The sequence below is a fragment of the Malaya genurostris genome, chromosome 1 (assembly GCF_030247185.1).
Source record: "Malaya genurostris strain Urasoe2022 chromosome 1, Malgen_1.1, whole genome shotgun sequence".
Taxonomy (NCBI): domain Eukaryota; kingdom Metazoa; phylum Arthropoda; class Insecta; order Diptera; family Culicidae; genus Malaya; species Malaya genurostris.
Window position 1 is genome coordinate 49,384,313 of NC_080570.1, and position 26,472 is coordinate 49,410,784.

Genomic DNA, 26,472 nt, shown 5'->3' on the forward strand with positions numbered 1-26,472 from the left:
CATTGATCAACTTTGGGAGCTCCCTCCCGTTGGAAAGGATTGATAGGGCACGCGGTACAGATTATGGTAGTTATTGCCTATTTGGTGGCAGCGTTTTTTTTTCTGTTCACTCTCTCACTCTTTCTCTCTGCCCAATTTCTCGCAGCTGCCCTCACACAACCAGCTTGAGGATGGTAATCCGTGGGGTAAGCCGCGGCTGCTGAAGCCATTACCCACTGCACTGCGTGCTACACTCTCTTTTTATTGACCGCGCGCACGTTCCAACATTATTATGTGTTGGTTTGGCTCGGTTTGGTTCAGTGGGATATTCAGTGAGCGAGCGAACGAGGGTGATGCTGCTGTTGATATTATTGCCTATGAAAAAAAAAACAAAAAAAATAACAGCAGCTGCCTGTGTGTATGGGTGTTATGTCTGTGGTTCATATGCGATTGAGGTAGGTGCCCGCTGTCCAACGAGCCCGAGACGGTCGATGATAAAGGAAAAAAAATAACAAACGGAGACAGCCAAGAAGAAGGATAAGAAAACTGTGTGGTCAAATATGGAGATTGAAGAGCTTATGATAAAAACTGGCAGAAGAGCAGTAAAACGAAGGAAGAAGAAAACAACGAAACAGACAAGATAATGAACGAAATTAATGTCAGTAAATGTTTGAGGAAAAGTAGTATGTTTTGTTACGGTGTGGGAATTTTGCGAAATAACATGACTTTCCTAGATCTAGCGGTGACTTGTTTCTTTCGCTACAGACTATATATTAATAGATCGAATTAATAGCTTGACTTTTCAACAGGACATGGATCTAAGCTGCATTCATATGAGAGCAACGTGCGTTGGTCTACTAAACAAACATATTTTTCTTATTACATTATAAAGTAAGGTAATTAGTTGCAAGAATTAGCGGGTTTTTTTTTCATGCTAAACAACCCCAGGAAAAGTCGAAACAATGAAATCATTCTTAGACAATAGTCTAGACGAAGAAATTCCCACTTCTGGAATGTCACGGTGTCTTTGTGTACCACAAGGTAGATTTGCATTGAATAACTTACACCGGATCCTGTGCGTTCGCCCCTAAAGATCAGATGGTATGAGAAAAATTCCGTTCACATTCCCACATCATCAATTTCAATACTCCCACCCTACATCGAGTCAACGGAGCGGGTTCGTTTCTCTTCCAATTCCTGTAAGCCCTTGTTCTGAATTCTTTCGTATTATAACTGATCTTTCAGTGGAGCTTTCACAACAAACCTAAGCCAAGTTCATCTGATACTTGACTTGAACTTCCTCGTCCGGTTTCGTTCGTCGTTTGTACTCACTAACAATTGAACCTAGCCCCCCGCTATCTCTACGCCCCCGCTGCCTCTCACACCCTCCCTCCTTTTGGAGCCGAAAGTCACTTGGCTGTCAATCCCTTGAGTGGTGCGCTCGCGCCACGCCACATTACTACACATATCAACACAGTTCAGTCATTGCACAGTCTACCGATGTGTCCCTATGCTAAAACTTCCATGTCACCACGACTCCCTCTAAAACATCCGAAGCCCGCAACTAAATAGCTTCGGTTGTTGTTGTTGTTGCTGTTGCTGCTATTGCTGGTATATATCAAAGCCAGTCTCAACGAGCAAATAGCACGCGCCAAGGGTAATGAAAACATCAACAATTTTACTTTTTACTCACCTCAATCCCACACTACCTTCCCTTTCGTCATAGCCCAGCCATCAACTAGCCATACCTTATACCGCTCAACCGTTGTTTGTCGAGTCGCTCTCCGTCTTTCTCTTGGATTCTCTACTATCTTCGCTTTGGTCGGGTTTGTACACAGCTACTTCAAATGCTCTGTTTCGGTGGCAGTGGGTAGTCTTTTCTGAGACCTCTCGCTAGTTTTTCAAACAGTTGCCATCCATAAATTACGCTCCCGGTTGGTAAAATTCACTGCTGGCTATGACGATACCGAGTACATAATTCACACGATCACCACCGTTTCGTTGACTATGGCCGACCCTAACTCTTCACGCTTTAACAACACTCATTCAACACCGCATATTACTTGCCTTTCCCGCTTACACGATATGCCTTTGAACCTTCCTACCTCTCTATTCGACATTTCCCCTCGCGCCCTCACTCTCCCCGTATCTACCCTCAGTTTCCCCTATGTAAATGCTCTGATCGTTGCTTCCCCCCCATAACATATCACAACCAGCAGCGGAATAGTTGGTGTGAGGGTGATCTAAAAAACAGCATAGATATGCACAGAGCTCAGTCGCGTTCGTCGTTCTCTCGTGGGTCTCCTCTCCTCTCGCCAGCACTGCCATCTCCCCCCTCACGGTTACAGCATTGCCTGTATTTCCTTCATTACGTAGGCACCATGAAGGTGCTCTGGCTTTTTTCCTACCTCCGGTTGCAACCGACAGCCACTGCCACCGCGCCCCATTCCACGGATAATCATATTTAGAGTCTACTTAATAATTTTCAGTTTTATTTTTTGCTTTGCGCAGTGTTTTCCTCGTGCTCTCTATTTTCCTTAGTTCCTTCATTATTATAGTTTTATCTTTGCCTTTTCGCGATGTTATTTTGTAGTTGTTTCGATCAGCAATCGGAATTATCGAGAAAGATAGAAAACCCTCACCTACCTACCCGAAGTCAACTGGTGCCTATTTCTATTTATTTACCACCGGAGCAGCAGAAAAAAAATATGGTGCAAGTAATTGGACAAACGATTTCACGGCTGCCGTTTGTAGCACCACAATCATCCCCGATAGTCCAAACCCTGTCGTGGAATTTTTCAGTCGATTTTCTAATCATAAAAGGCTCAAATCAACGAACTTCAAATTCTAGACTGAATTTCATACAAGATTTTAGATTAAATCACGACCAAAAAAAGTTCAGATTTGAAGCTATGTTTCCATTAAGAACATGGTTTAAGTTTCGGACCTTCACCAACAAAATCTGATTCACTTCAGAAATTGGTCGCCGACTATCGCGAGTTGTTGTAACAAAATGTGTCAACTAGGTGGCCTTTCTCACATCACTAGAAGATTCTGATTTTTTTTTAAACTTGAATAAAATCTAAAACTTTCCATCACCTTTTCAATTTGTAAACAGTTATGTCAAGTTAATATACAGTTAAGTATACACGCTATACAAAATCGAACAAAGCACGCTGTGTGCTAGGCGGGTGCGTTTTCTTCTTATTCCGTACCAGCACGTACCGGTGCGTTCCGATTTAGCATCATTTTGTATGACAGTTTAAAAGTTTTAATACTCATTGCCCTATAATATGCTTCCTCTTGGACAATGAAACATAAAAATGGATAACGGGCAGCTTCCCGGAGAACAGTTACGTTAAGGTTTGGCAATGACTGAGTGGAAACATATATTGGAGAAGCCAAATGAATGAAAAACTTACAGAGAAGATGATTTTTTGGAAACAGATACGCTCAGAGACAGGACCCGAACCTGCGTTCTTCGCAGGTTCCGTGCATACGCGCTGTCATGTGATAGACACAGCTCTAAAACACGACTAGGCATGATAGAACGTACATCGAACATGGTCTACATCCTGGCCGTCTCACGACCGGTGTCTGTGTCTATCACAAGGCTTATGGCGGCGAAATGGTATCGCGTATGCACGTAATGCATAAGAACCCAGGTTCGAGTCCTGTCTCTGAGCGAATCTTTTTCCAAAAAATCATCTTTTCGGTAAGTTTTTCATTAATTTGGCTTCTCCAATATATGTTTCCACGTAGTCATTGCACAAACTGAACTTAGTTATGAAGACTCTACGTCAAACCAACTAAAAACTAATAAATAGTTTCATGAAGCCATTGATCGAGATGGTGTTCCTGGAAAGTTCAAAATCGTTTTTGCCGATAAATTCTCAAGCAAATTTATAATTTGGCGTTTTATATGAAGCTGCGGGAAAAATAAACAAATTTTTGTTACAAGACTAAGGATTTCCAAATGAAGAAAAATGAATGCCTGAAAACCGGTTTTCTACCGTATATTAAAGCTTACAGTGGACCTGTAAAGTTTTGGACTGATTTGGCAAGCTATCACTACAGGGGGGATCGCTACAGTGACATCGGACCAACGGGTGGGAAAAAGATAATCAATCCATCCAACTGCCCTCAATATTGGGCAATTGTCGAACAGAAATAGAAGAAGGAGACCTGGGATGCAACAGAAACTAAGAGAAGGTGGAAGTAAATAGACGCTCAGTAACACATGGATCAATAAGTCTCGAGACAAAAGCAGAGATGGCGCTCGTAGTAAACCAGTAATCACGTCTTTCTAGAGTACTAACCTTTGCTTAAAACGGGTCAAAATTTTAAGTCGATCCGACCAAAAACAGTTGAGTTATCGAGGTTGGAGTAAAGTCATTTTGTAGTTTGTTCAAAAAATGGAAAAAACCGAGTTTCGTGTTTTGATAAAACATTGTTTTTTAATGAGAAAAAACACCGTGCAAGCGAAACTATGGATTGAAAAATGTTATCCGGACTCCGGAAGTGACAAAAATTATAATGAAAGATCGTAAAGTGAAGCTCCGTGAGATTGCTGAGATGACACAGATATCATATGGAAGTGTATTCACTATCCTTCATGAAAAATTGAGCATGAAATTTTTTCCAAGTGGGTGCCGCGATTGCTGCAATGCACCCTGCCACAAGTCGATGAAAACGATGGCGAAATTGAACGAATTGGGCTTTGATCTGCTTCCCCACGCCCCATACTCGCCAGATTTAGCCCCCAGTGACTACTGGCTCTTTGCTGATCTTAAAAAAATGCTCCAGGGAAAAAGATTTGGCTCAAATTAGGAGGTCATCGCTGAAACTGAAGCTTATTTTGAAGCGAAAGATAAATTTTTTTTTGTAAACATGGTATTGAAAAATTGGAAAAACGTTGGAACCATTGGTGATTATGTTAATGAATAAAAAAAAATTGCAAAAAAAATGTTTCCATTGTTAGTCTCGGGACTTATTGATCTATGTGTTATAACAAACAGAATGTCCAAAATAGTATTTTCAGAAAAGCTTGAGATTTTTGTCGTGAATACGACTAACTTTACTATGGGGTGCCTTTTCAAAATTTACCCTCTGAGAGAGTGATAAGTTTTTGATCGTGAATATCTATTGTTGTATCTAATGAATTAACATAATTCGATTCCGAACCCCGCACATAGGGTCAGAAAATTTTTCTGGCCCGAAGAGGCGAATGACCTTAAGGTTAAAACCTCTATAATCGAACAAAAAAAAAAAAAAACTTTTCTGAAATGTTTGGTATAAACGAGTATCAAAGAGGATAATTCATAAGGCGCGTTTGCCTTTCTCGTATTTTGAAAGCTCATAGCTCAGTGATCTGTGGAAGGATTTATATAATCTAACTACCAATAGAATCGAAATTTTTCAATTTAAACGTGTATAGCAAAAGCATTGAAGTATTTCAATAGTACACTATTGAAAAACCTGTCTCATTTGCTCCATGTCAACACCAGCCAATCAGAACGCATTCTAAGGAAGAGAACAAAATATCTGCTGCTGTACAACAAATCGTCCGGGAAAAATGTTCCGAAAAGTGGTGAATATCGCAGTGAGTTCCTCAATTTGGTCCTTGTGAATGCTAGAAACGAATCCCTACAGCATATTGATAGTTTCTTTCAATTAATTATGCAAATCCGAAATGAAATAATCGACATAAAAATTCTGTATGCGACTATTTTAATAGCCGTTAGGACCGCCCATTAGTGAAAAAGCTACAAACGAAATCACATAAAAGGAAATCTCTTAACAAAAATTGAATCAGTTTGGATTCTATCGCCACTGCGAGCAGATGTGTTTTGTGTCGTCTGCACGCTCTCGACAAGAGCGATTACGTCACAGCTGCCAGTCATTAGCATTGGGGAAAAAACAACGGTGGAGAGCATTACACAATATCAGCCGTTCTAATGGCTCTAAAATTTTTTTAAAGAACTATTAGGATTTGTTTTTCGCAAATCTCAGGTAATTATCCTCAGTTTAGTGCAAATCAAGAACAATTTGGTTAGATTTGTGCACTTTTCGCTGTGTGAAATTCACAGTAATCGAGATCAAGTGAAGCCTTCTTTGTTTTTGCGAAAAATGTGAAAAAGGGGAATGCTTGCATAATTCATACAATTGATCAACTAATTGATATTCGGAAGTGTTAAGGAACATGTCATTTGTTTTCGTATTCACGACATCCAGTTATGTCTCTGACATTACCCACCCGCCTTTTTTACTAGTAAATTAAAACATGTTAGGGTTATAGATTGCATATTTTGATATACTTAGTTTATCGTAAATTCAATTTCACCAAAAGATAAAATAACTAAGTGGTCACGAGTTTCTATTTCATGTTTTCTTGTGTGTGAATAGTAATACTTGGTCAACAGAGCGGTGCACCTGTATCTCGGGAATGGTTGAATTAAGCCAATTTTCTATAAACCGTTTTCTTATTTGCAAATTTGTGTACTTTTATAAAATAGGGCCGAAATAATATAAGAAAAAAATCAAATTTATTTTGAAAATAAAATAAAAATACAATGCCACGGTTTCTGAAGTTTTGCTTAGGTCTTTTTCGGTTTACGGTTTTAGGTTTACGTTTTGAAATTTTGCTTAGACCTTCCTCGAAAGTAAGACTAAAATCAAATGTGTGAACTGAATTTGAGTACAAAAAACGACCTTCGCATTCGAATGATTTTTTGATCAAACTTTTCCGTTTGGTTTTACTTGATGGCTAATTAGATGATTCTACTTCATTTTTCTGGTTAAGAGTCGGGATAGTAAAAATTCTGTTGCTGTTGTTGTGAACGGGTCTCCCGGCAATATTGATATGTAGCCTGCTGATTGTCGTAAGTGACCAGCGATTTAGATGGGTACATTTTGTTTTGACCGAAAATGACATAAGAAGGAAATGGTTTCCGCAAGTGCATCCGCAACATACGACCACTGTTTAGAATGTTAGAAAAAAATTCTTTCACACCTCCTTTTCGATGGATAGTTTTCTTACCGTACAGCGACATGACTATTCGAACATAATCTTCGTGGATAACTAAAGGAAGATCGAACATACAAACTTACAAGGAATGGTCAGTCACGTACACTAGTATGTTGTATTTAACGTTTTCATGTTCAACACAGTGCATGTTATTATTTTCAACTGCGAAATTCACAGCCTTGCACTCAGAGCAAAATTGAATATGCATTGTACTATTACTTTTGCTCAATTAAATTTTTCTGACCTACCTCGGATTAAGGAGTGTATCGAAAATAAGCTATCCACAAATTTTTCATTCAAATTATGATAAAAAACGATATTTTATTCAAACCAAAAATTGATCTTTTATTGTACTTGTGTTAAACTTGAGCACAAAGAAAACCGGATGAAATTTAAGTTATTCCTTCACGAGTTTTCGAACTTTTGTTCGAATGCTCTTCATCAAGTTCCGGACAAGTGTTTCATCGCATTTTTTTGGACGCTTGAGCTAAAATTTTTTTGAACTCCTTCATGTTCCCAGCTGTCTAACCAGTCTTCTTGAAGCCCTTTTCACGATTGCCCAGTAACGTTCGATGGGTCGAAGCTGAGGCCAATTTGGAGGATTTATATTTTTCTCAACGAAATGTATACCCTTTTCCGCAAGCCAATTGAGAGTTTTTTTGGCATAGTGAGCCGACGCTAAATCCAGCCAAAACAGTGGAGGTGTACTATGCTTCTTATATAAAGGCAGCAATCTTTTCTGGAGACAATCAGGTCGATAGTTTTCTGCATTTATAGTTCAGGTAGTGTAAAAAATGGTTGTCTTTTAACCACAGGAACATATTTCTTGTCATATCGGTACCTTTCGACCGAATTTTTCCACTTGAATCGACCTGTCCGCATCGTTCACATCCTCCCCAACGACGACAGTAAAGTATTGTGGACCTGGAAGGGTTTTTGAGTCTCTTTTACATTTTTTTTCTGGTCTCTTTCACATAAGTCTTATCGTCCATCAAAACGCATGCATCCGGACCCTGCAAAAGACGCGAATACAATTCCCGGGCCCTTGTTACTGCTTGCTTCTTCTGTTTTACACTTTGTTCCGAGATTTTCTGCTTCGTCTAAGTCTTTAGGTGATTTCGCCTCTTGATACGCTGGAACATTCCGACAATCGTTCCTGCTGTTATGGCAAAATCACGCATTGACATTGATTTGTTCTTCATGATTAGAGATACAACCTTCTGGTCTACTAAATTTCTGTTTCTAAATTTCTGTTTGAGCTGTTAGTAGAATGTTTTCACTAATAGTACTGTTGTTGTACCGTTGACGTGATATAACATAGTGGAATATCACGTCATTACACTCACAAAGTCACTATTTTCACAGTCACTATTTTTCCGAAAGTGTATCAAACGTTATAATACAGATACGTATTTCGGAATGCTATTTGCATTCTTCTTCAGTGTATCGGTCTGTTCTGGTCTAGTTTCGGGTTGGAAGAACCGGGTTTTCTGCCTCTTCCTGGTAGCTCATCCTAAGAATAATGTTCCCCAAACTTATTAATGATGTTTTTAACACTGACATGATGAATTTCAAACCGTTTCGAAAATTTTCGCAGAGTAATACCCTTCTCACTTAGCAATGTGTCCAGAACTTTAATTTCCACTTCCTTTTCAATACGCGACATTTTGAAAACGCAGAATTTCAACCGCACAAACGAGTAAAGAATCGAAAGCTGACAGCCAAACGCACAGCATGCTGCGATCTGAGCATAAAAAACCGTCAGAAGGTCTTTTATGTAGAACAATACAAATTAGTTTGTATTTTGTTTTTATCACATGAATTTCCATTTATGTTTGTAAAATAATATGAATTATTTCAATTATGTGATTACTAATAGCGTTTTCGTTTGTCTTTCTATGATTGAGTTTGATTATTAAAGAAAAATGGAATGATCGCGTTTTCGATAAAACTTGCAGGCTAGTTTCATTGTGATAAAAAAAACGAGCTGCAAAATCATCAAGGAAATATGTATTGGTTGTTTACTGCTTTTTTGACAGCGTATTCTCTATGAGTTTACGTAGGGTATTTGTCATTTCGTTGGTGGCGCGACAACATTACCATACTGAACTGATTTTTCGGTTTACAACCAATGGATAGCGACATGATTATTTATGTTTATGTATCCTAATGAATAAAACCTAATATCTAACAACTTACAATTAGTAAACTATAAAAGTAAATGATCACGAGGGACAACATGAAATAGGTGAAACCTTAGAGGACAAGTGAAAATACTTGACGAACTCGTTGAAGCGTAGGCACAAAATAGAGATGGTTGGATGGTTGGAGACCCGTTGGATACCGATTTTTTAATTTTCAACGGGTACGGGTCGAGTTCGGGTTAAAAAATTTGGTAGGGTTTCTGGACTTTTTTCGAGTTCGGGCCAGGTTTGGGTTTGAAAAAAAGGCTTCTCTTTGAGCCAATACATTGAATAAATATAGCATATATTATCTTAATAATGGTTTTTATACACGACATGAATGGAGAAGCTGGAATGGTTATAGACAGGGTTAACCCATATGTCGGAAATACACATAATAATTTTAAAAAGGTTTAGAAAAAACGTTCATCGTTGTATCATTCGATATTTCATACACTAAAAACGCAAAGCCATGGAATTATATTCCTCTTGTGAATTTTGACCTTCTGTTTCAACAGACTTCGCAGCCGATTCATAGCCTACAGAGCCATTGCATGGTTGGTACTACGGTCCTACTTACACTAAGAATCCAACTAGTTATTTGAAAAATATCTACTTGGATTAATTTTTTCGTACTTAAGAGAATTTCATTTATCATGCATACAAACTACTAGGTGTGCGTTTTCGGAAAGATATGGTCTCCGTGATTAGAAACTCTCCAAACTGGGGGACGGGTATAGTGTGATGGGTAAGTCGATGCCTTTCACGCAGCCCGCCTGGGTTCGATTCCCAACCCCCGCACATAGGGTCAGAAAGTTTTTCTGGCCCGAAGAGGCGAATGACCTTAAGGTTAAAACCTCTATAATCAAAACAAAAAAAAACTCTCCAAAGACTGTCAGTAAGTGAAATCCAATCCTGAGTCAGAGAAAAATTAATTTAACTTTAATCTTGATAATTATCAGCCTTCGTTTTGAACGAAATCACCCAGTTCATGAAGAATTCAAAAAAAAAATAATTGGCAGACTTAAACAAACTAATTGTCTGTTTCGACACTACCAGTTAAATGCAATTCGAGATTCTTTCGGAACTCATTACGATTTTCGGTGGAACTCGACTTAAACGGTTTTGTTCGTTTGCCCAAACATTTAATTACGTTTTATGAAACGTAAATTGATTCTCACTCTCATCAGCCACTCGTAGGATTGCACCCAAAGACTCATCATCAAAAACTCTGGGAAATATATTTAAAATTTTGTTTTATTACACAAACATTACAAAACCAAAGAAAATATTACAACCATGTAAGATTAAAAAGTAAACAGCCAATGCAGATCAACTTTTTTTTTGTAAAATCTCATATGACACCTAAAGTGTTACTTGCAACGGAACCGTTAATCCGTTCGTCAACTTTGAAAATTCAATAAGTCCAGATGCTAGAGTGAGCGATGTCGGCTGTGTTTCAGTGTTGGACACAAAAACCGTTGCTGAGAAGAGACCTCAGTCTCTCAATCGCCAATCATCATCATCATCATTATTATTAGCTAGCTCGTCAATCTTGGTAACTGGCAATAGAGCAGCACCATTGCTGATAGCATGGCACGAGTTCACCACATAAAACGTTCAGCCCTTCTCTTGTTGGCGCAACGCTAAAGTCTTCGTAGTTGGAGCTTCGTACCCCATCCAGCAGAAGTTAGCTGCAGCATTCAAAACCGGAGAAAATTGTTTGACGTGTGCGCAATCCACGAGAAATAGCGCAGACCAGAGAGATCATCGGAACGGGCTCGGGACGTTGAGTCTGGGGCAGAAGTCTCCCCCTTGGCACTTGGAGTTCGCTGGGAGCGTTGAAGCCAAAATAAAAAAAAAACTTCTCGGACCTACGAGCAAAACGGAAGAGCAGAAGCAAGGAAACCGGGAGATGAAGTAAGGAAAGCAAAGAGCAGCAAAAAGAACGCGCGAGGGCAAAACAAGTGTAGCAATAATGGAAGAAAATAATTATTTATTTAGAGCATGACTGAATAAAAAGACAACGGACTTTCGCTGGTGCTGCTGAAGTTGGTGCTACCTTGGCCAACTCGCCGAACCGAGTGGAGGCGAGGCGCAGTGGCACACCACCGGCCACGGTTGGCTTTAGAGTATAGCCTCTCGAAACCGCTTCATGCCACCACAGGAGGAGGCTGCGAGGTGGTGTTCTATGAACCAAAACATTTTGCGCTCGTGCCCGTCGTTGCGCGTATCCACTCAGGCAACTATATATCTATTATCCGTGCACTGCGCTATTCGCTACCTTTTTTTTTGCTGGGTCTCTTCTACGCTGCTGCTGGTCGTTGTTCATATTTCGTATTATTGCATTATTCGCTGAGGTGCCCGTCGATGCCTTACTGTTCTTGTGGCGGTAAAGAAGGTAACATGGGCTCGAAATTCAGTGTAATTTCTATTTTCTACCATCGAATCGGAACGATATGAACAAACTATGCCTTTGGTGGGTCACCAGAGTTTGACAGAAAAGCATTAATTTTAGAGTAGACATTTACGGCGACTGTATGTGTATGTGTGAACGTGCATGTGTAACAAAAATATGTACTCGATTTTCACGGAGACTGCTGGACCGATTTTCACAAACTTAGGTTCAAATGAAAAGTCTCGTGTCCCGAAATGACCCCATCCGACTTCTAATTCCGGAGTAACGCGAGGTCTAGGTATCTCAGATAGAGCTCAACCTAATCCGAAAAATTTCTGTTGCTTTTGAACCGCATGAGTAAAAATGAAAATTTCAGTAAATCAAGTAATTTGAAGCTAGTATTTTTCATTGTTAATCATAACTCATTAGGAGTTTTTCTCTCTCTCTAAAAATTCGATAATCTGCTTAATTTTGGTGAGGTTATATGAGTGTGCTATTTTTCTCGATTACACCCCTTATTAGGATGACCTCTTAGAACTTAATTACTCAATAAATAATTAACCATCCAATTTAACACATCACTCAATAAGTAGTGTAACTGACACAAAGATGGCGCTATCATGTCCAAATCCATATGACGTTTATGAAGTACCAACTTTTAAAAGACTATGTATAAAAAAAAGTGACTGCCATTTAAGTGATGACCGTTATTTTCAAAACAATGGATTCCAAATCATTTATCATTGCTACTTTATGAAAGAAATTCTGTACAAGCACAGCAATGGCTTCAATAGTGTTATCCGAACTCTGCTCCATTTGTTATTGGTTTGCTAAATTTGAACACTAACACAGATGATGGTGAACGTTCTGGTCGTCCAATTGAAGAAATTACTCCAGAAAATCATTAAAATCGTTCACAAATTGGTTATATTTAATCGAAAATTGAAATTTCGTGAGATAGCTGAGATCGAAAAGATATCAGAACGTAGTTTGTTTACAATTATGCTCGAACATTTGACCATGAGAAAACTCTTCTCAAAGTGGGATATAAGCGGCAAGTCCTGTGATTAATAATAGTTGTAATGGTAATAAAAACAACGTATTATGCTCAGTTCGCTTTCACATCTCATCCAAGTCAGTCGATAAAACAAAACGGCTTACGTTCGGGACGGAAGAATCCAGGTACAGTATTGTGTAGTGAACAATAGAACGACCTCGAAATGAGTGAACTAAACGAACAAAAGCTACCGCCGACACGATAGAATACAATTATTGTTGACTTCAGGCGGTGCCAAATTCGACCTCCGATACGAGAACTTGAAGGTTTGCTTGAGTAGCATCTTGACATTAAACGTGTGCATTTACTTCAATGCAATAAAACAAATAATGTTGTTTACATCCAGTTTTATAAAGAGTTGGGTGCAATTCAATTCGCTAAAGAGAATAACAATGTGCACAGATGGCCACATGTCAATATTGCCAAAAAGCTGTTCACTACGGTAAGCCATGTGATAAACTGGACAAGGAGACAACTACACCAAAGGACAACGGTGCTTCCTTCGCACCAACCCCAAGCAACCCCAGTACACCTGTGACAGCCACCAACAACAATGAAGAATCCCCTTCAACTAAACCATCAGTATCCCCTATAGAACAAAGTACACCAGCTGCAGTTAACAACTTACCCTCCGGTTGGTTGGAACTGCAACCAATGTACAACAAGGCGCATCTACAGCAACTAGCAACGAACTCAAGACGGAAATCAACAACAATACCACCGATGCGGCAATGGATGACGAGACGAGCCACGAACAAAGTGCCCCTCAATCCTCGCAGGACGGAAATGGAAGCTTCTCTCCTCCTAGAAAAAGGGTGACAACAGGATCCAACACAAAGAAAAGTTTTTATTTAAAAAATCGGCTCAAACGGCCACATAAAGCTTGTACGCAAATAGGCCTGAATAAAAATATTTTTTAAATAAAAAAAACGTGTTATGCAGCTGATTAAAAAATATTAGCCATTTAACTTGAATAACGTACGCAGAAGTAACAGGAGCGCAGACTACCGCTATGCCAATTCAAACGCACCATTCAAACACTGCACCTACTTGTGTTCGTGACTTGATGACAATGCTGCGCTCCTGTTATTTCTATGAATGAAATTCATAATAAATAGCGTTTTATTCGGTTTATTTGGAATGTGACAAAAATTTGTTTGTTCACATTAACCACTCTTGTTCCTTCCGATTATCTCTTTAGCGATATTTCTGTGGGTGAAAGTTCGTCAACAATTTTCGCTGACACAAAAAAACACTTGTGAACTTCGAGGTGATTTTTTCAGTAACTTTTTTTCCGATATCCAGTTTACGGTACCAACGATAATAATCAAAATCTTTAAAATGAAGCTCACTTCACATTCTTACATATGATTGAATAGATTTTCACTAGCTTGAATTCAAATTTAATATATCAATGTAGTAGTTTAATGCAACAGAAATCTTCAAAACTTTTTTCTAAACTTTTTTTGAATTGTAGTATTTTGATGAACTTCTTATGTGAAAGGCATCATTACACCACTAAGTGAATTAAAACAGGTTTTTTGATTCGTTTGACATTGATTAATTTTTAAAAGAAATATCTTCGAAAACATGTCATTAGATTGTGAAGATTAATTTGAACCGAATAAATATTTAAGCATCGAAATATTTCGTTTTTTGGAGACGAACTAGCGAAACATGTTTTAGAAATAGTTTATTTGAGTTTATTACATTCGCTATGCACTCGTACTTTTTTCACAGCTATTCTAGAATCCACTAGAAAGTACTTGCGGGAAAATGAAACGTATTTCAATTATTCTGGTTTCACGCCACCATATCATTATTATATTCGTTTTATAAATTTTTTGTTATTAGAGCCTGACGAGAAAAAATTGCATTCATCGGATAGCTAACTCTAAGTTTTACAAAGACAACATCAAATTGATTAACTAACACATCGGTTTTTCGTCCATGTTGGTCGTTATCATGAAAATTGAGTTGCAAATCTTATTGTAAGACAATGCGAAAAAGGACTTTCATGCAGGAAAAATCTCAAAAAAGTTCAGGAGATGTTTTGCCTGATCCGGAGTTGGAGAATTGGCTCCAATCGATGGGTGTATGAATGCAGATAAGAACATTGTTATTTTCTTAACCCCTCCTGAAGATTGGACACAAAAATGGCTTCGTGTTCCAACAGGACAAAGATCCGAAACATACAGTAAAATTTTGGGATGGTCTTTCGGACAAAGATCCGAAACATACAGTAAAATTTTGGGATGGTCTTTCGGACAAAGATCCGAAACATACAGTAAAATTTTGGAATGGTCTCCTCAATCCTTGGACTTGAATCCAATAGATAATTTATGGTCTATTTTGAATGCAAAACTGATTAAATCCAACGTTATCAATAAATGTTGACTGTTTGAAACACTACAAAAGACGTGGAATCTATTGACCAGAGTTATTTGCAAAATCTCGTGGAAAGTTTACGAGTGAACGTTTTAACAATATCCGACACTGATGTCCCAAGAATTCACAGCTCTTATTCGTGGAAACTGAAGAAAAATTTTAAATGCTATCGCGTAACGAATAAAAACTTCCCTACTTTTTTTCTAAATAGAATTGCCTGCTGCAAAATAAACGAGTGACGAAAACTTTCAAGTTAAAACTGCAAGCTTTCGATTTATATTGAAAACTGCAAGAAGTTGCAGTAATAAATAAATAATAATCCACTTTTCTCAGAAGCTAGCCGGAAATTGATAAGTTGAATAAAGTTTAATGAAGAGATAATTTAGTAAAATAGAGTAATCAGATGTGAAACGTTGAAAAAATCTACTCTGAAGGGAAAAAGACACTCCTTATTACATATAAAAACATCACTAGAACATTCTGTCTAGAATTTTTGTTTCAAACTTGAATAAAATCATAAACTTTCTTTGGTAAAAAATAACAAAACCTTTTCAATTTGTAAACAGTTATGTCAAGTTAATATAGATTTAAATATGGCAACCTTGCACACTATACAAAATTGAACAAGGCACGCTGTATGCTAGACGGTGAAGTTTTCTTCTTCCGTACCAATACGTACCGATACATACCGATTTTGCATCACTTTGTATGACAGAAAGTTTTGATACTTATTGCCCTACAATTTTGGAACCGGCAGTCGGGATGAAATTGCACAGTATATTTTAAAACACTCAGAGCTTTAATTTGAATCATGATTTGCGAAAATCGATTTAACCGTTGCTGAGAAAGTGAGTTCCGTTTTTGGAGCTTTTCTTCACTATTACCGGTGCGATTGGAAGCGAAAACCAGAGACTAGTAGTTTCAGAGTAGATTTGTATATCCCCTAACTAACAAGGTCAGCCAACTAGATGAATTTACTAGTAAATTTTATAAACATTTCCACCTCGTTTCGTCATCACTTTTGAAGAAATTCTCAAGAACTTGAAAAATTTTCACTTTTCGCGCTGTAATACCGGAACCAAAAATCGGATCTAGATAAACTTTTCGAAGGCTTTTTAAAGAATTTCAAGACCTTTTATTTGCATCTTGTTTGTGAAAATCGATTAACAAATTTACGATAAAATTGAGTGCGCATTTTCTCATAGATTTGCACATATTGTCTTGTATTTCCGGAACCGAAAGTCGAATAAAGATAAAATTCATGAGCGACCTATGGTACCATAAGACCTTTCGTTTGAATCTGAGTTTGTAAAAATCGGTCCCGCCATTACTGAGAAAAGTGAGTGACATTATTCGTCACATACAGACATACTTACATACATACACAGTTTACACCAGATCTGGACGTTTCTTGCGTTTCTAAAATAATTGGCATAAAAATGTAATTAGTTTTGCGTTTTTTTTTTCGTCGGATTTCCGAAGTTACGCGGTAAAAAAAGACCTCAGTGTATGCATCCCAAAATTCAAATGATTTAGGTGGGCGAATATATTCCCTACATAGCAGTGATTTCTTAGTGATTGGTTGTGATACAAATAACGGTTTTTGGTTAAGTGCATGTAGCTTCAAGAGCAACTATTTTCACAAAGATAAACGTTGTGTTGCTTTGATCATATAATAGATATCCCAAATTTTCCACGACGAGTTTTGTTTCGTTTGAGAAATTTGTTCTAAAATCTTCTGAATACCCTGTTAGGTGACTCAGACGAAGTGCTTGATTATTTCTGCTATTATTTGCTGCCACCTTTTATTGTTAGCATAGCTGTTGACTTGAGTAGAGAGAACACAGTGCGGTAATGCATTGGAGCACACCGCTCATCACTAGGTTTCCGAAGTTCCCTTAGTTCAACGTGACGGTGGATTCTTCAGTGTTAGCGCTGGAAAAAAAGAGTAGTTTTACCTCTTTCTTTATAATACTTCATAATAGCGAATAATAACTCTAATAGCACATACGTACACAGTAAACATCTGCAGGAAATGTGCAGAGAACCGAATCAGGAAAAGGCTGCCACGAATTTCTCCTCCGCGGATCACACCTTGCTATAACGTGGTTCTCTACGCTCGTGCTGCTATAGCTCTATTGTAAGCCGTACACGAAAGGCCAGCCCTCCACGTGTGCCCTGTGCCTCATCAACAAATCTGTTCCCCACACGCGTTCACACAAACACCGATCAACGATGCGTGAAGTTCCAATTTAGAGTACCTCACTGCCATCAGTAGGAAACCCACGACTCTACCAACTCGCCGTATCTGCCGGTATTGCTTTCAGGAAACCTTACCGAAGGGATGCCAAATCAGCCGTTTGTCTCCCCGTCATACAAATGTGCCATCTGTGTGGATCACCCATGCTTCATGTGCAATGACCGGATCGGAGGCCGAAAGAGGCGCGCACTATGGTACATATTGTGTTCTCCCGATCTAACCCAACCAACCCTATCCAACCGGGACTGGTCGGTGAAGAAGAAACCAGTCGAATGGAAAAGTGTGCATTGTTCTTATTCCTTGCACGGTACCCGCGCGCTGATTCTCACATATTAATGATCCCTCGCACCTCTAACTTTGAACAATACTGTTTTCTTTCGAGTGGTGCTCGGGGACCGGGGAATGTACCATCGGCGGGATCGGGGGGAGAGAGAGAAGTTCAGAGTAGCCACCGCTGGAAACGAAAAAAAAATGAATCATATGTGCATGGCTGCCGATGCCGTAACGTAATTTATTATGTTATGTTCACTCAAAACATGATCTTTACAAACACTCGGCTGCTACTACCTTCAGGCATCTATCGAACGATTGGCCTCTCGAACAAAAATAACCTTCCCCATAGGTGATGCGAGATATGACACACTTCATCGCTTCCTCCAGGCGATAACATTAATTACTTTCATTCACTCGTGACCGGTGGCGAGACCCTGGGCCGGTGACGTTTAATCAAATGCAATGGCAAGATTATCAGACCGAATATCAACCGTGTGCATACACACCTGGGAGCGACACGGTTCAATTTCTCATCGGCTAATGTAAAATGTGCTCCGAGTGTCTCCGGGACGAAGTGAAATTTTTTCGCTGCTTTATCAGCGAAAGTATTCTTATCATCAACACCAATCATTCGGCTGTTATTTCACGACCAAAAGGCCCCCATACCTTCATACTCGGATTAAAACCATTCGTCGATAGTGCCCGTATCGTTGGATTCGTTTTCGTGTCATACGAGACACAATAACGTGCGTTACGTTGCATTTTTTTCGGACCAGCTCTCCGGTCGCTTAACGAGACGTGGGAGGATTAACAATTTTCACTCATTTAGAGCAATCTCGAGAGTGATTTTGGATGCTGGATGAGATGCCGCTGCCGCTGTATCTTGCTCGAATGAAATAAGGCAAACCCCGACGTAAACTGTCCGCGGTCCGCGATGAGGTAATGATGTGAAATTGAAACAGAATGGCCTGCGTGGGCCGCATCCATAGCTGCCGGAGATTACCGGAATGGGTCGTGTGCGCTCCATTACCCGACATCGCCCGCCGCAATAAGCGCGGGCATAATCTGGTCGTGCTAAGTTGTTATCTGCGGATAGTATCCGGTTGCACGGTTGAAAGAGGTTTCGAAGAACTGTAAGTACGAGGAATTTCAGATTTATCAGTAAAATTGGTGCTTGAGATATTAGGTTCACTGCAACGGAACTTCGCACAGAGCATGGTTCTGAGTCGTCGTCGGAAATATTTGCTTTAAAAATACGAATCAGACTCACGAATGTGAAATTATTTTATTATGGCTTACGTTAGTTCAGATTCATGTTCTACATCATTATTTACCATGGTAACCGGGTGCTTAAATTTCTAAACTTGTAAAACGCTGGGTGAGATGAAAGATTTCACTTTTGTTTTCGTTTGGTCTTCGATAAATTAGTACATTAACAGTTTATGTTGAACTACTAATGCGACCTCGCAAAACCTATTTGCAAAACTCTTGTTTTGCACCGAAGTGGAACGCCTTTACTCACGTGCCGAACGAAAGCAAGTGACGACTTTCTGGTTGTCAAAAGATTGTCACGTCATAGTGGAGTTTTGGAAACACGTAGTAAACCGGTTTGTGCTTAGTGCACATGATTATTTTAGTTTTTGCCGCACCCATATAGAAAGGTTATACAATCACTTAGAAACCTGACTTTTGACCCGCGTCAGAGAGGGACGAGTGTAATATACCATTCGTCAATTGTCAAATGTATGCACGGAAAGACCGAAATCAGCATTTTGACGAAAAAATTAGTTGATTGTTTTTATTTTAGTCAGTTAGTTTTGCTAATTATGATTGTTTAATTCTCATTCTCTTAATAATGATAAAATATTAGTTAAAATGGCTTTTTTTTAGTTGAATTCACCAATTAAACGTGCTGTCATTTCTCAGCTAAGCCACAATCCGTTTTCACTCAATTAATATTTTAGTTGAATTAGTAAAATAAAATGAATTGGGTTCTGAAATCTGCAGCTATATGGCACTCCGTCGCCGAAAAAATGTTAATACTGTAATGACTACTAGCCACTAGATGGCACACTACTACCGAAAAGAATTTTTCAGTCTCGGTAGTTTTTCTATATTGGCAGGTATAAATACGATAGCGACTACCCGAGAAAATGACTTTCATAAAAATGTTCTATAAATCACTGTTTTCTTCTTTTTCATAAAAATGTTCTATAAATCACTGTTTTCTTCATTCGAACCCGAGCGAAACATACCATTAAATAACAAGAAGCCACAGAGAAGAGCAACCGTCTACTACGAGTATTCTATTTCTTAGTTTCTTGATCCAAAACTATGTTTTGAACAGATATAAACCTTCCTTTCATTTTGTTTCGGTATAGTGATATAGCTGAAAAAAACAAACATTTGCAATATACACACTTAAAACGATTTCTTGAGCTCGGCATAATAAAATGCCGAAACTGATCAGCAACACCTAAATTTGCTGATTGCTCAGTAATCAATACGCATGTTTCTGAACTTCGTTAAATGCATTCACTGATATTTCGGTAAAATGCTTCACTTTGCCGAAATTTGGCATAATTGCTTGCTGAATTTATCAGTAAACAACAGATATGCCGACATCAGCAGAGACGTTTGCCGAGATTTCGTAATAAGCGCTAGGTGTTGCCGAGATTCGGCACGACAGCTGTCATTTATTGCCACGTTACATTTTCACTACGCATTGCGCGATTATTTTCTGATGAAATTCTCGAGTGAAAAAATGGATAATCTTCGAAGAAACGTGGAACCACTTGTAAGTAAAAATATTGAATAAATATAGTAACATGTTTCGCTTTATAAAAAGCGACTTTATCAGATCACATTATAAGGGAAAAACACCCAACACGGAGCTCAAAGAGTCCTCGAGACAAAACTTTGGGGGATATGCGAAAAAATAACCCAATGCATGGACATATTCAATAGATCAAAGTAAGTTTTATTTTTTGAACAATACCGTATATGCATCATTAAATATTGTATATTTATTTTTATTTTCATATTTCCAGCTCGACTCAAGGTGGCCGCATCCGGAAACGCCGCTTTTTATTATGCTACATGTTTTAAGGTAGAGGCTTTAAGCACTACTGGCAACAAATTTGTAAGCCTCCTTTAAGGGTCAAGAGTAAACCAAGTTAACTTGTGCTGGTAATTTGTGTATTACGTACATTTTATTTGGTACGTATGTCATAGATCTATGTATTCATATATGCAGTGCAACGAGTTTATCAAAGTGGCTTGCACGATTGAGTTTCAAACAATCTTTTTTAGCAATAATTTATTCTCAAACGAACGTTACGCCAGACTTTTTGGATGAAATATCAGTTTTGATAATTTTTTTACCGACGTTCGATGGGAAATTGCTTACATTTTTTAAATGTAGATTTCAATTCCCTAATAAAGAAGTTAGCAACACTGCTTCAATGGATTTGTATTAGATTGCGCTACACAAAATAAACAACACTGAATATTTTCTGTTACAAAAGCAGTTTTCCGGAAAAATAAATAGTTTTACGACAACATTCCATATCCATTGCATTTCGCGTGTTGGATTAAAGGTTCCATTTTTTCGGGTTTACTTTTATAAGGTACGTAGATCTTTATATCGCAATAATTGCTGCAAGAGGAAATCCATATAGGAATGTGTTTGTTGCTAATCAAATGTGTTAGTGGATGTAAGCTGAAACTGAAATATTTTTTCACGAGCAGTTTTAAGAAAAGTGGAAGAGTTTTAGACTAAGATTTTCGCTTTTCTTGAATTGCAATTTTAAGCAGAATGAACCGATTGGTTTATTTTTCAACCATATGGAAGATTTATTGATTAAAATCAGGAAAAGAAGCGCCGGAATTTGTTTTACGCACACATTGTTGACATTACTCATACGCTTGCAAAGAGTCTTGCTCCTTAAGTGTTAATAAAATGAATTTTTGATCCTGAATGGTGTGTTTATAATGTTTAGAAATTACAAACAAAATTAATTGACTAGATTTTTAATTACTGATAATTCGGTAATTTGTTTTTTTTTTTTTTCATTTTTTCGTTTTATTGGATTGCCGAATATTCAGCGAACGTTTCACTGGGCAAACATCAAATCTTATGCTGGCGATTTCGGCAATATTTGACGTTTGTCAAATTTGAGGGTGCCGAGACGCTCAGTTATTTTATTTTTGCCGAGATGATTGCTGATTACTCGGCTGTGCGAATCTCGGCATTTTTTTGCCGAGACTCAGCTAAAAAAGTGTGTATGTTGGAAGATACTACAAACTTCGTTTGACAGATGCAAATAGAGAGCAACATTCGGAACTCACTTCACTGTTCCACATAAAAACAGTATTACGCACAAATTCTGAATAAATACACTTTCCACTGAGAATTTTACAAATCGGTTTAAAAATATAAATATGGATATATCGTAACATCTGCGAAAAACATCAAAACATTTAAAAATAGTTTCAACAAGACTATCGTTTTTAGCTTCCTAATGAATTATTTTGCTTCGAAACTTCTCATGAGATTTGGCTAATAAATTTACGAATAAAACCAAATTCATTTTTGTTTTCTTTGTGCTGTCTTTCAGCAGTTATGGTGACAGATAGATAAGTCAAATTTTCTTATTTTTATCACAAAATTAGTTGCCAATGAGAAATATATGTTAGATTTAAGTTTTGATGGTTTGTGTCCAGGATATTCGCCAACTAAACACATTCTCAAAAAAGCAGCAAAGTTGATTTTGAATATTAACAACAAAATTTCTAAAATAACTATTATTTTAGAAATTTTGTTGTTAAAATCAACTAATTCAAAAACTGTAATACCAATTAGGCTCAGAGCTAATTTCGGTCGTTCCGTGTGTGTGTATGTGAGTGTGTAACCTTTTTGTTGCACTCACTTTTTCCCAGATGGCTTGGCCGATTCCAACGAATTTGGGTTCTAAGGTCTTTATGGTCCTAAACAAAGTTCCGGAATTTTATCCGGATCCAATTTTCGGTTGTGGAATTACAAAGTTATTAGTGCAAAAAATGAATCATGTGCATCAATTTTAGAATTTCTTTCTTGTGAGTGACAATGTCATAATAAGCGGATTGGCAGATATCGTTAGCTGATGACCAATTTCCGCAAACATATTCAGATCGAATTCCGGAATTATATTATGAAAAAAAATATTCAAATTTCCAGCCATCATTTGAGTGACTATGCAAAAATAGTCTTTAGGTTTTTGTGATTTTCATCGTATGAGCAATTAGTTAACCGGTAAAATAGATTTTTTTGGGGTGTATATTTATCATTATGTTTATCGGAAATAAAAATCTAAATGGACAGGATGAGAAAAAGTTCATTTCATTTGATCATTGTTAGCAATTCTCAAATGGGCGCAATCCACCATTTTTTAAAACATAAGTATGAATAACAATAATTACAATACGAAAATAAAATTAATCGCAAATTAACATACAAATTCAGAAATTCCATGAGAAAAAGATATAAGACCTCACTGCGGAACCCGATTTTTGAACGCGAGTATCATATACCATTCGACTCAGTTCGTCGAGTAGGCAAAATGTCTTTATGTGAGTGTATGATTATGTATGTGTATGCATTTTTGCACTAACTTTTCTTGGAGATTGCTGAACCCATTTTCATGAACTTAGATTCAACTGAAAGGTCTTGCAATCCCTTTTTTTACATTTTATTTTTTGTTTTACATTTACATTTTTTATTTTTTTTTACATTTTATTCGAATCAAACTTCCGTTTCCGGAATTACAGGGTGATAATGGAAATAAAATAAAAATAAATTTACTAACCTATCTCAGAAAAGGCTGAACCAATTTACAAAAATTTAGATTGAAATGAAAGGTATAAATGTCTCATACAAAGTTCCTGGAGTTCCGGAATTACTGAGTGATTAGTGAAAAAGTTCCAATTTCAAATTACTTCCTCACTTTGCTCAGAGATGGCGTGACCGATTTTATGGTTCCACACAAAATTTCCGAATTTCACTCGGATCCGATTTCAGTTATACAGAGCAGTGATGCAAAACACGAGAATATATTTCAAAACTAGGCACAAATAAATTCCAATCGTTAGGTCTTACCAGTCAGGCCAGTTAGGTCTAACGGTCAGGCTAATCGACTTCTGTTATTCTAGTTCCCGGCTTCCGGATCTGGAAGCTCCGGTAATATTAGCATTAACATTAGCATTAGAGACAACTCTAAAATCGAACTCACTTTTCTCAGTGATGGCTTGACTTATTTCTGAAAAATTAGATTCAAATGAACGGTCTGATGATCACCTACGGAGTTCTTAAATCTAAATCCGACTCCTGGTTCAATTTTGAACCTTCATATAAAGCACATGCCCATGAGCATGAACTTAGCGAGGCACCCCGCACCGATGATAACGCAAATAGGTGAATAATTTGTTGCTAATTTGTGCTAATTAGTTACACTAATTTTGAATTTGTTGCTCAATTTTTTTTTAAATTTTTTTTAGTACTTCGCTAAGTTCATATGAAGTTAGCGCAACCCCCTTCCCAATATGCTTCAAAACAAAACGAAGCCTAGTAAATAATTTGTTGCTAATTAGTTACGGTAATTTTGAATTTGTTGCTCATTTTTGTTTAATTTTTTTGAGTACTACGCTGAGTTCATATGAAATTAGCTAAGCCCTCCTCCCAAATATGAAATTCGGTGAACAAGAGTTTAATGATTACGGAATTCACGAGACTAAGAAGAGATAAAAATGGAAACAAAAATTATCACGTCATCAATGTTCTTAAACTACAAGTCTGGACGGAAATTATATATCAAAAAAAATTATGATGATCATCGACTACTCCACGGATATCATTTTGAAAGTAGTTACGTTAGTCAGGAGTGGCTATCAGGTGGATTTACATGTGCGATTAAATTTCTTCAATCTTATTTCCAATATAAAATTTACGATCAACTTACGACAAAAATGAGGTAATTGTTTATCTACACTCTAAAAAAAATGTTAGAATAGCTTGAGTTTTACTGGTTTCGACTGTAACTTGCGTTCTGCTAGAAGGTGCGACTGTATGAATTTAAATGCACCTTTTACCAACCAAGCAGATGTATGCTTCTGTGGCTCAGTCGATTAACAGACGTACTTGCGATTCAATGATTCTCGGTTCAAGTCGCGGTGGTTACTATCAGTATTCTTTTTTTATTTCAACGAATTTCATGCATGGAGTTTTAGACACAATATTAAATGTTTTTCCACGTGATTTTGCGTGAACAACGACGCTCCATTTATGTGCATCTTATAAGATGTAAAATCACAGGGATTTTTTATAAGTGTGTACTCCCTTTTTGCCTTTCTCTTATAGAAAGGTATTAGAATTGCTGGAAAAACCGACTTTCGAACGGAGCCTCGAAGACCCATAGTGTTATATACCATTCGACTCAGTTCGACGAGATCGGAAAATGTCTGTGTGTGTGTGTGTGTGTGTGTGTGTGTGTGTTTGTGCACTTTTCGAAGATATTTATACGCGCTCAATTTTCTCAGAGATGACTGAACCGATTTGAACAAACTTATGCTCGTTTGAAAGCTACTGTCGGGCCATTGATCAAGTTCAAAGATCAAACGGCTGTGACTTTTTGTTTCGGAGATATGATGGTATAAGTGACGTAATCGACAAAATGCGTTTTATTTATAAGCGCTCAATTTTCTCAGAGATGGCTGAACCGATTTTAACAAACTTGGGCTCGTTTGAAAACTACTATTGGGCCATTGATCAAGTTCAAAGATCAAATGGCTGTGACTTTTGGTTCCAGAGATATGATGGTATAAGTGACGTAACCGACAAAACACGTTGATTTTTACCGCTCTTATACATATAAGGGTGTCAATGTTTTGGGATCACTTCTAATTTCGTAAAGCGCTAGCGCTGAAAAGTTTAAGCGCCTCGAAAAATGTCCTCATGAAAAATTTGAGCTAAATCGGACATGTGTAAGAGGTGCTGCCCGGCAGTCAAGGTTTAAAAATTTTCGATCTTAAAAAAGCATCGTTTTTGAAAACTTTGATATTTTTTCTAAGTCTTAAAAAAATCGATTTTTTTCAAAAAAAAAAATTTTTTTCGAGATGACACTTAATCTCGACGTTTCATGCAATTCTAAGCCTTTTGGCATCCAAATTATTTTTTCGATTTCGAAAATTTCATTTGTTGCATCCGAAAATATTTTAAGTGACGGTGTACAATATTGAACACACTTTACCCTAGAACTTCGGAACCGGAAGTCAGATCCGGATAAAATTCAGGAATTCCGTATGGGACCACGAGACCTTTCATTTGAATGTAAGTTTGTCAAAATCGGTTCAGTCATCTCCGCGAAAACCTAGTGAGATTATTTGACACACACACACACACACACACACACACACACACACACACACACACACACACACACACACACACACACACACACACACACACACACACACACACACACACACACACACACACACACACACACACACACACACACACACACACACACACACACACACACACACACACACACACACACACACACACACACACACACACACACACACACACACACACAAAGACATTGCTGAGTCGAATGGTATGACACTTGGCCTTCCGGGCCAATTTTCACATGTCGGCTTTTCAAGTGATTGCATAACCTTTCTATATGAGAGAGGCAAAAATATTATTAGTTAACAATACATATACTTGAATTGTTGAAAACTCTCTGGAAAATGAAAGAAGCAGAGAAAATTATACTTCAAAAACGCGCACAAACTTTATTCGCGGAAGAAGAATAGTTCATATGCACTTAGCGAAGTACTCAAAAAAATTTTAAAAAATTGAGCAAC

The 26,472-nt window shown here is 37.8% G+C and overlaps 1 protein-coding gene across 2 annotated transcripts in view; it reads right to left on the reverse strand.

The window, feature by feature from the left end:
• Positions 1-26,472, reverse strand: part of LOC131439042 (protein hairless) — a 52,828-nt gene that overhangs the window by 21,908 nt on the left and 4,448 nt on the right. The gene's annotated exons all lie outside the window — the stretch shown is intronic.